This window comes from Osmerus mordax, chromosome 17 (assembly GCF_038355195.1).
Source record: "Osmerus mordax isolate fOsmMor3 chromosome 17, fOsmMor3.pri, whole genome shotgun sequence".
Taxonomy (NCBI): Eukaryota; Metazoa; Chordata; class Actinopteri; order Osmeriformes; family Osmeridae; genus Osmerus; species Osmerus mordax.
The window spans coordinates 12,820,806-12,828,580 of NC_090066.1; positions in this window are offsets into that span (position 1 = coordinate 12,820,806).

The window sequence follows — 7,775 nt, forward strand, 5'->3', positions numbered from 1 at the left end:
CAGGAGCTGAAACGCACTTTAAAGCGATACAAAACTGAAAGTCTCGAAAAGGGGATTTTGAAGACAAAATCTGGTCAGTACTAGGTGGATAGGATGAAATACAGTTACTTTGAGTACGTTTGACCTGTTTAAAGCTGAAATATAAGCACCGTCATGTGGCACTGTAGTAAACATGATATTACTGACCATTAACATGGTAAAATGGTCATAGTTGATGGGAAACCATTCACCCAGAAGTTTCATACAAAACCATGCAAATGCATTGAAAACACTATTCAGGAGCTGAAACGCACTTTAAAGCAATACAAAACTGAAAGTCTCGAAAAGGGGATTTTGAAGCCAAAATCTGGTCAGTACTCGTGGATAGGATGAAATACAGTTACTTTGAGTACGTTTGACCTGTTTAAAGCTGAAATATAACCACTGTCATGTGGCACTGTAGTAAACATGATATTACTGACCATTAACATGGTAGAATAGTCATAGTTGATGGGAAACCGTTCACCCAGAAGTTTCATACAAAACCATGCAAATGCATTGAAAACGCTATTCAGGAGCTGAAACGCACTTTAAAGCGATACAAAACTGAAAGTCTCGAAAAAGGGATTTTGAAGCCAAAATCTGGTCAGTAGTATGTAGATAGGATGAAATACAGTTACTTTGAGTACGTTTGACCTGTTTAAAGCTGAAATATAAGCACTGTCATGTCATGTGTGGCACTGAAGTAAACATGATATTACTGACCATTAACATGGTAGAATAGTCATAGTTGATGGGAAACCGTTCACCCAGAAGTTTCATCCAAAACCATGCACATGCAATGAAAACGCTATTCAGGAGCTGAAAAGCACTTTAAAGCGATACAAAACTTAAAGTCTCGAAAAAGGGATTTTGAAGCCATAATCTGGTCAATATTATGTGGATAGGATGAAATACAGTTACTTTGAGTCCGTTTGACCTGTTTAAAGCTGAAATATAAGCACCGTCATGTGGCACTGAAGTAAACATGATATTACTGACCATTAACATGGTAGAATAGTCATAGTTGATGGGAAACCATTCACCCCGAAGTTTCATACAAAACCATGCAAATGCATTGAAAACGCTATTCAGGAGCTGAAACGCACTTTAAATCGATACAAAACTGAAAGTCTCGAAAAAGGGATTTTGAAGCCAAAATCTGGTCAGTATTATGTGGATAGGATGAAATACAGTTACTTTGAGTCCGTTTGACCTGTTTAAAGCTGAAATATAAGCACTGTCATGTGGCACTAAAGTAAACATGATATTACGGACTATTAACATTGTAGAATGGTCATAGTTGATGGGAAACCATTCACCCAGAAGTTTCATACAAAACCATGCAAATGCATTGAAAACGCTATTCAGGAGCTGAAACGCACTTTAAAGCGATACAAAACTGAAAGTCTCGAAAAGGGGATTTTGAAGCCAAAATCTGGTCAGTACTTGGTGGATAGGATGAAATACAGTTACTTTGAGTACGTTTGACCTGTTTAAAGCTGAAATATAAGCACCGTCATGTGGCACTGTAGTAAACATGATATTACTGACCATTAACATGGTAGAATGGTCATAGTTGATGGGAAACCATTCACCCAGAAGTTTCATACAAAACCATGCAAATGCATTGAAAACGCTATTCAGGAGCTAAAACGCACTTTAAAGCGATACAAAACTGAAAGTCTCGAAAAGAGGATTTTGAAGCCAAAATCTGGTCAGTACTATGTGGATAGGATGAAATACAGTTACTTTGAGTACGTTTGACCTGTTTAAAGCTGAAATATAAGCACCGTCATGTGGCACTGTAGTAAACATGATATTACTGACCATTAACATGGTAGAATAGTCATAGTTGATGGGAAACCGTTCACCCAGAAGTTTCATACAAAACCATGCAAATGCATTGAAAACGCTATTCAGGAGCTGAAACGCACTTTAAATCGATACAAAACTGAAAGTCTCGAAAAAGGGATTTTGAAGCCAAAATCTGGTCAGTATTATGTGGATAGGATGAAATACAGTTACTTTGAGTCCGTTTGACCTGTTTAAAGCTGAAATATAAGCACTGTCATGTGGCACTAAAGTAAACATGATATTACGGACTATTAACATTGTAGAATGGTCATAGTTGATGGGAAACCATTCACCCAGAAGTTTCATACAAAACCATGCAAATGCATTGAAAACGCTATTCAGGAGCTGAAACGCACTTTAAAGCGATACAAAACTGAAAGTCTCGAAAAGGGGATTTTGAAGCCAAAATCTGGTCAGTACTTGGTGGATAGGATGAAATACAGTTACTTTGAGTACGTTTGACCTGTTTAAAGCTGAAATATAAGCACCGTCATGTGGCACTGTAGTAAACATGATATTACTGACCATTAACATGGTAGAATGGTCATAGTTGATGGGAAACCATTCACCCAGAAGTTTCATACAAAACCATGCAAATGCATTGAAAACACTATTCAGGAGCTGAAACGCACTTTAAAGCGATACAAAACTGAAAGTCTCGAAAAGGGGATTTTGAAGCCAAAATCTGGTCAGTACTCGTGGATAGGATGAAATACAGTTACTTTGAGTACGTTTGACCTGTTTAAAGCTGAAATATAACCACTGTCATGTCATGTGTGGCACTGAAGTAAACATGATATTACTGACCATTAACATGGTAGAATAGTCATAGTTGATGGGAAACCGTTCATCCAGAAGTTTCATACAAAACCATGCAAATGCATTGAAAACGCTATTCAGGAGCTGAAACGCACTTTAAATCGATACAAAACTGAAAGTCTCGAAAAAGGGATTTTGAAGCCAAAATCTGGTCAGTAGTATGTAGATAGGATGAAATACAGTTACTTTGAGTACGTTTGACCTGTTTAAAGCTGAAATATAAGCACTGTCATGTCATGTGTGGCACTGAAGTAAACATGATATTACTGACCATTAACATGGTAGAATAGTCATAGTTGATGGGAAACCGTTCACCCAGAAGTTTCATCCAAAACCATGCACATGCAATGAAAACGCTATTCAGGAGCTGAAAAGCACTTTAAAGCGATACAAAACTTAAAGTCTCGAAAAAGGGATTTTGAAGCCATAATCTGGTCAATATTATGTGGATAGGATGAAATACAGTTACTTTGAGTCCGTTTGACCTGTTTAAAGCTGAAATATAAGCACCGTCATGTGGCACTGAAGTAAACATGATATTACGGACTATAAACATTGTAGAATGGTGATAGTTGATGGGAAACCATTCACCCAGAAGTTTCATACAAAACCATGCAAATGCATTGAAAACGCTATTCAGGAGCTGAAACGCACTTTAAAGCGATACAAAACTGAAAGTCTCGAAAAGGGGATTTTGAAGCCAAAATCTGGTCAGTACTATGTGGATAGGATGAAATACAGTTACTTTGAGTACGTTTGACCTGTTTAAAGCTGAAATATAAGCACCGTCATGTGGCACTGTAGTAAACATGATATTACTGACCATTAACATGGTAGAATAGTCATAGTTGATGGGAAACCATTCACCCAGAAGTTTCATACAAAACCTTGCAAATGCATTGAAAACACTATTCAAGAGCTGAAACGCACTTTAAAGCGATACAAAAATGAAAGTCTCGAAAAAGGGATTTTGAAGCCATAATCTGGTCAATATTATGTGGATAGGATGAAATACAGTTACTTTGAGTCCGTTTGACCTGTTTAAAGCTGAAATATAAGCACCGTCATGTGGCACTGAAGTAAACATGATATTACGGACTATAAACATTGTAGAATGGTGATAGTTGATGGGAAACCATTCACCCAGAAGTTTCATACAAAACCATGCAAATGCATTGAAAACGCTATTCAGGAGCTAAAACGCACTTTAAAGCGATACAAAACTGAAAGTCTCGAAAAGAGGATTTTGAAGCCAAAATCTGGTCAGTACTATGTGGATAGGATGAAATACAGTTACTTTGAGTACGTTTGACCTGTTTAAAGCTGAAATATAAGCACCGTCATGTGGCACTGTAGTAAACATGATATTACTGACCATTAACATGGTAGAATAGTCATAGTTGATGGGAAACCGTTCACCCAGAAGTTTCATACAAAACCATGCAAATGCATTGAAAACGCTATTCAGGAGCTGAAACGCACTTTAAATCGATACAAAACTGAAAGTCTCGAAAAAGGGATTTTGAAGCCAAAATCTGGTCAGTATTATGTGGATAGGATGAAATACAGTTACTTTGAGTCCGTTTGACCTGTTTAAAGCTGAAATATAAGCACTGTCATGTGGCACTAAAGTAAACATGATATTACGGACTATTAACATTGTAGAATGGTCATAGTTGATGGGAAACCATTCACCCAGAAGTTTCATACAAAACCATGCAAATGCATTGAAAACACTATTCAGGAGCTGAAACGCACTTTAAAGCGATACAAAACTGAAAGTCTCGAAAAGGGGATTTTGAGGCCAAAATCTGGTCAGTACTATGTGGATAGGATGAAATACAGTTACTTTGAGTACGTTTGACCTGTTTAAAGCTGAAATATAACCACTGTCATGTGGCACTGTAGTAAACATGATATTACTGACCATTAACATGGTAGAATAGTCATAGTTGATGGGAAACCATTCACCCAGAAGTTTCATACAAAACCTTGCAAATGCATTGAAAACACTATTCAGGAGCTGAAACGCACTTTAAAGCGATACAAAAATGAAAGTCTCGAAAAAGGGATTTTGAAGCCATAATCTGGTCAATATTATGTGGATAGGATGAAATACAGTTACTTTGAGTCCGTTTGACCTGTTTAAAGCTGAAATATAAGCACCGTCATGTGGCACTGAAGTAAACATGATATTACGGACTATAAACATTGTAGAATGGTGATAGTTGATGGGAAACCATTCACCCAGAAGTTTCATACAAAACCATGCAAATGCATTGAAAACGCTATTCAGGAGCTAAAACGCACTTTAAAGCGATACAAAACTGAAAGTCTCGAAAAGAGGATTTTGAAGCCAAAATCTGGTCAGTACTATGTGGATAGGATGAAATACAGTTACTTTGAGTACGTTTGACCTGTTTAAAGCTGAAATATAAGCACCGTCATGTGGCACTGAAGTAAACATGATATTACGGACTATAAACATTGTAGAATGGTGATAGTTGATGGGAAACCATTCACCCAGAAGTTTCATACAAAACCATGCAAATGCATTGAAAACGCTATTCAGGAGCTGAAACGCACTTTAAAGCGATACAAAACTGAAAGTCTCGAAAAGGGGATTTTGAAGCCAAAATCTGGTCAGTACTATGTGGATAGGATGAAATACAGTTACTTTGAGTACGTTTGACCTGTTTAAAGCTGAAATATAAGCACCGTCATGTGGCACTGTAGTAAACATGATATTACTGACCATTAACATGGTAGAATAGTCATAGTTGATGGGAAACCATTCACCCAGAAGTTTCATACAAAACCTTGCAAATGCATTGAAAACACTATTCAGGAGCTGAAACGCACTTTAAAGCGATACAAAAATGAAAGTCTCGAAAAAGGGATTTTGAAGCCATAATCTGGTCAATATTATGTGGATAGGATGAAATACAGTTACTTTGAGTCCGTTTGACCTGTTTAAAGCTGAAATATAAGCACCGTCATGTGGCACTGAAGTAAACATGATATTACGGACTATAAACATTGTAGAATGGTGATAGTTGATGGGAAACCATTCACCCAGAAGTTTCATACAAAACCATGCAAATGCATTGAAAACGCTATTCAGGAGCTAAAACGCACTTTAAAGCGATACAAAACTGAAAGTCTCGAAAAGAGGATTTTGAAGCCAAAATCTGGTCAGTACTATGTGGATAGGATGAAATACAGTTACTTTGAGTACGTTTGACCTGTTTAAAGCTGAAATATAAGCACCGTCATGTGGCACTGTAGTAAACATGATATTACTGACCATTAACATGGTAGAATAGTCATAGTTGATGGGAAACCGTTCACCCAGAAGTTTCATACAAAACCATGCAAATGCATTGAAAACGCTATTCAGGAGCTGAAACGCACTTTAAATCGATACAAAACTGAAAGTCTCGAAAAAGGGATTTTGAAGCCAAAATCTGGTCAGTATTATGTGGATAGGATGAAATACAGTTACTTTGAGTCCGTTTGACCTGTTTAAAGCTGAAATATAAGCACTGTCATGTGGCACTAAAGTAAACATGATATTACGGACTATTAACATTGTAGAATGGTCATAGTTGATGGGAAACCATTCACCCAGAAGTTTCATACAAAACCATGCAAATGCATTGAAAACACTATTCAGGAGCTGAAACGCACTTTAAAGCGATACAAAACTGAAAGTCTCGAAAAGGGGATTTTGAGGCCAAAATCTGGTCAGTACTATGTGGATAGGATGAAATACAGTTACTTTGAGTACGTTTGACCTGTTTAAAGCTGAAATATAACCACTGTCATGTGGCACTGTAGTAAACATGATATTACTGACCATTAACATGGTAGAATAGTCATAGTTGATGGGAAACCGTTCACCCAGAAGTTTCACACAAAACCATGCAAATGCATTGAAAACGCTATTCAGGAGCTGAAACGCACTTTAAATCGATACAAAACTGAAAGTCTCGAAAAAGGGATTTTGAAGCCAAAATCTGGTCAGTAGTATGCAGATAGGATGAAATACAGTTACTTTGAGTCAGTTTGACCTGTTTAAAGCTGAAATATAAGCACCGTCATGTGGCACTGAAGTAAACATGATATTACGGACTATTAACATCGTAGAATGGTCATAGTTGATGGGAAACCATTCACCCAGAAGTTTCATACAAAACCATGCAAATGCATTGAAAACGCTATTCAGGAGCTGAAACGCACTTTAAAGCGATACAAAACTGAAAGTCTCGAAAAGGGGATTTTGAAGACAAAATCTGGTCAGTACTAGGTGGATAGGATGAAATACAGTTACTTTGAGTACGTTTGACCTGTTTAAAGCTGAAATATAAGCACCGTCATGTGGCACTGTAGTAAACATGATATTACTGACCATTAACATGGTAAAATGGTCATAGTTGATGGGAAACCATTCACCCAGAAGTTTCATACAAAACCATGCAAATGCATTGAAAACGCTATTCAGGAGCTGAAACGCACTTTAAATCGATACAAAACTGAAAGTCTCGAAAAAGGGATTTTGAAGACAAAATCTGGTCAGTACTAGGTGGATAGGATGAAATACAGTTACTTTGAGTACGTTTGACCTGTTTAAAGCTGAAATATAAGCACCGTCATGTGGCACTGTAGTAAACATGATATTACTGACCATTAACATGGTAAAATGGTCATAGTTGATGGGAAACCATTCACCCAGAAGTTTCATACAAAACCCTGCAAATGCATTGAAAACGCTATTCAGGAGCTGAAAAGCACTTTAAAGCGATACAAAACTTAACGTCTCGAAAAAGGGATTCTGAAGCCAAAATCTGGTAGGAAATACAGTTAATTTGAGTCAGTTTGACCTGTTTAAAGCTGAAATATAAGCACCGTCATGTGGCACTGAAGTAAACATGATATTACTGACCATTAACTTGGTAGAATAGTCATAGTTGATGGGAAACCATTCACCCCGAAGTTTCATACAAAACCATGCAAATGCATTGAAAACGCTATTCAGGAGCTGAAACGTACTTTAAATTGATACAAAACTGAAAGTCTCG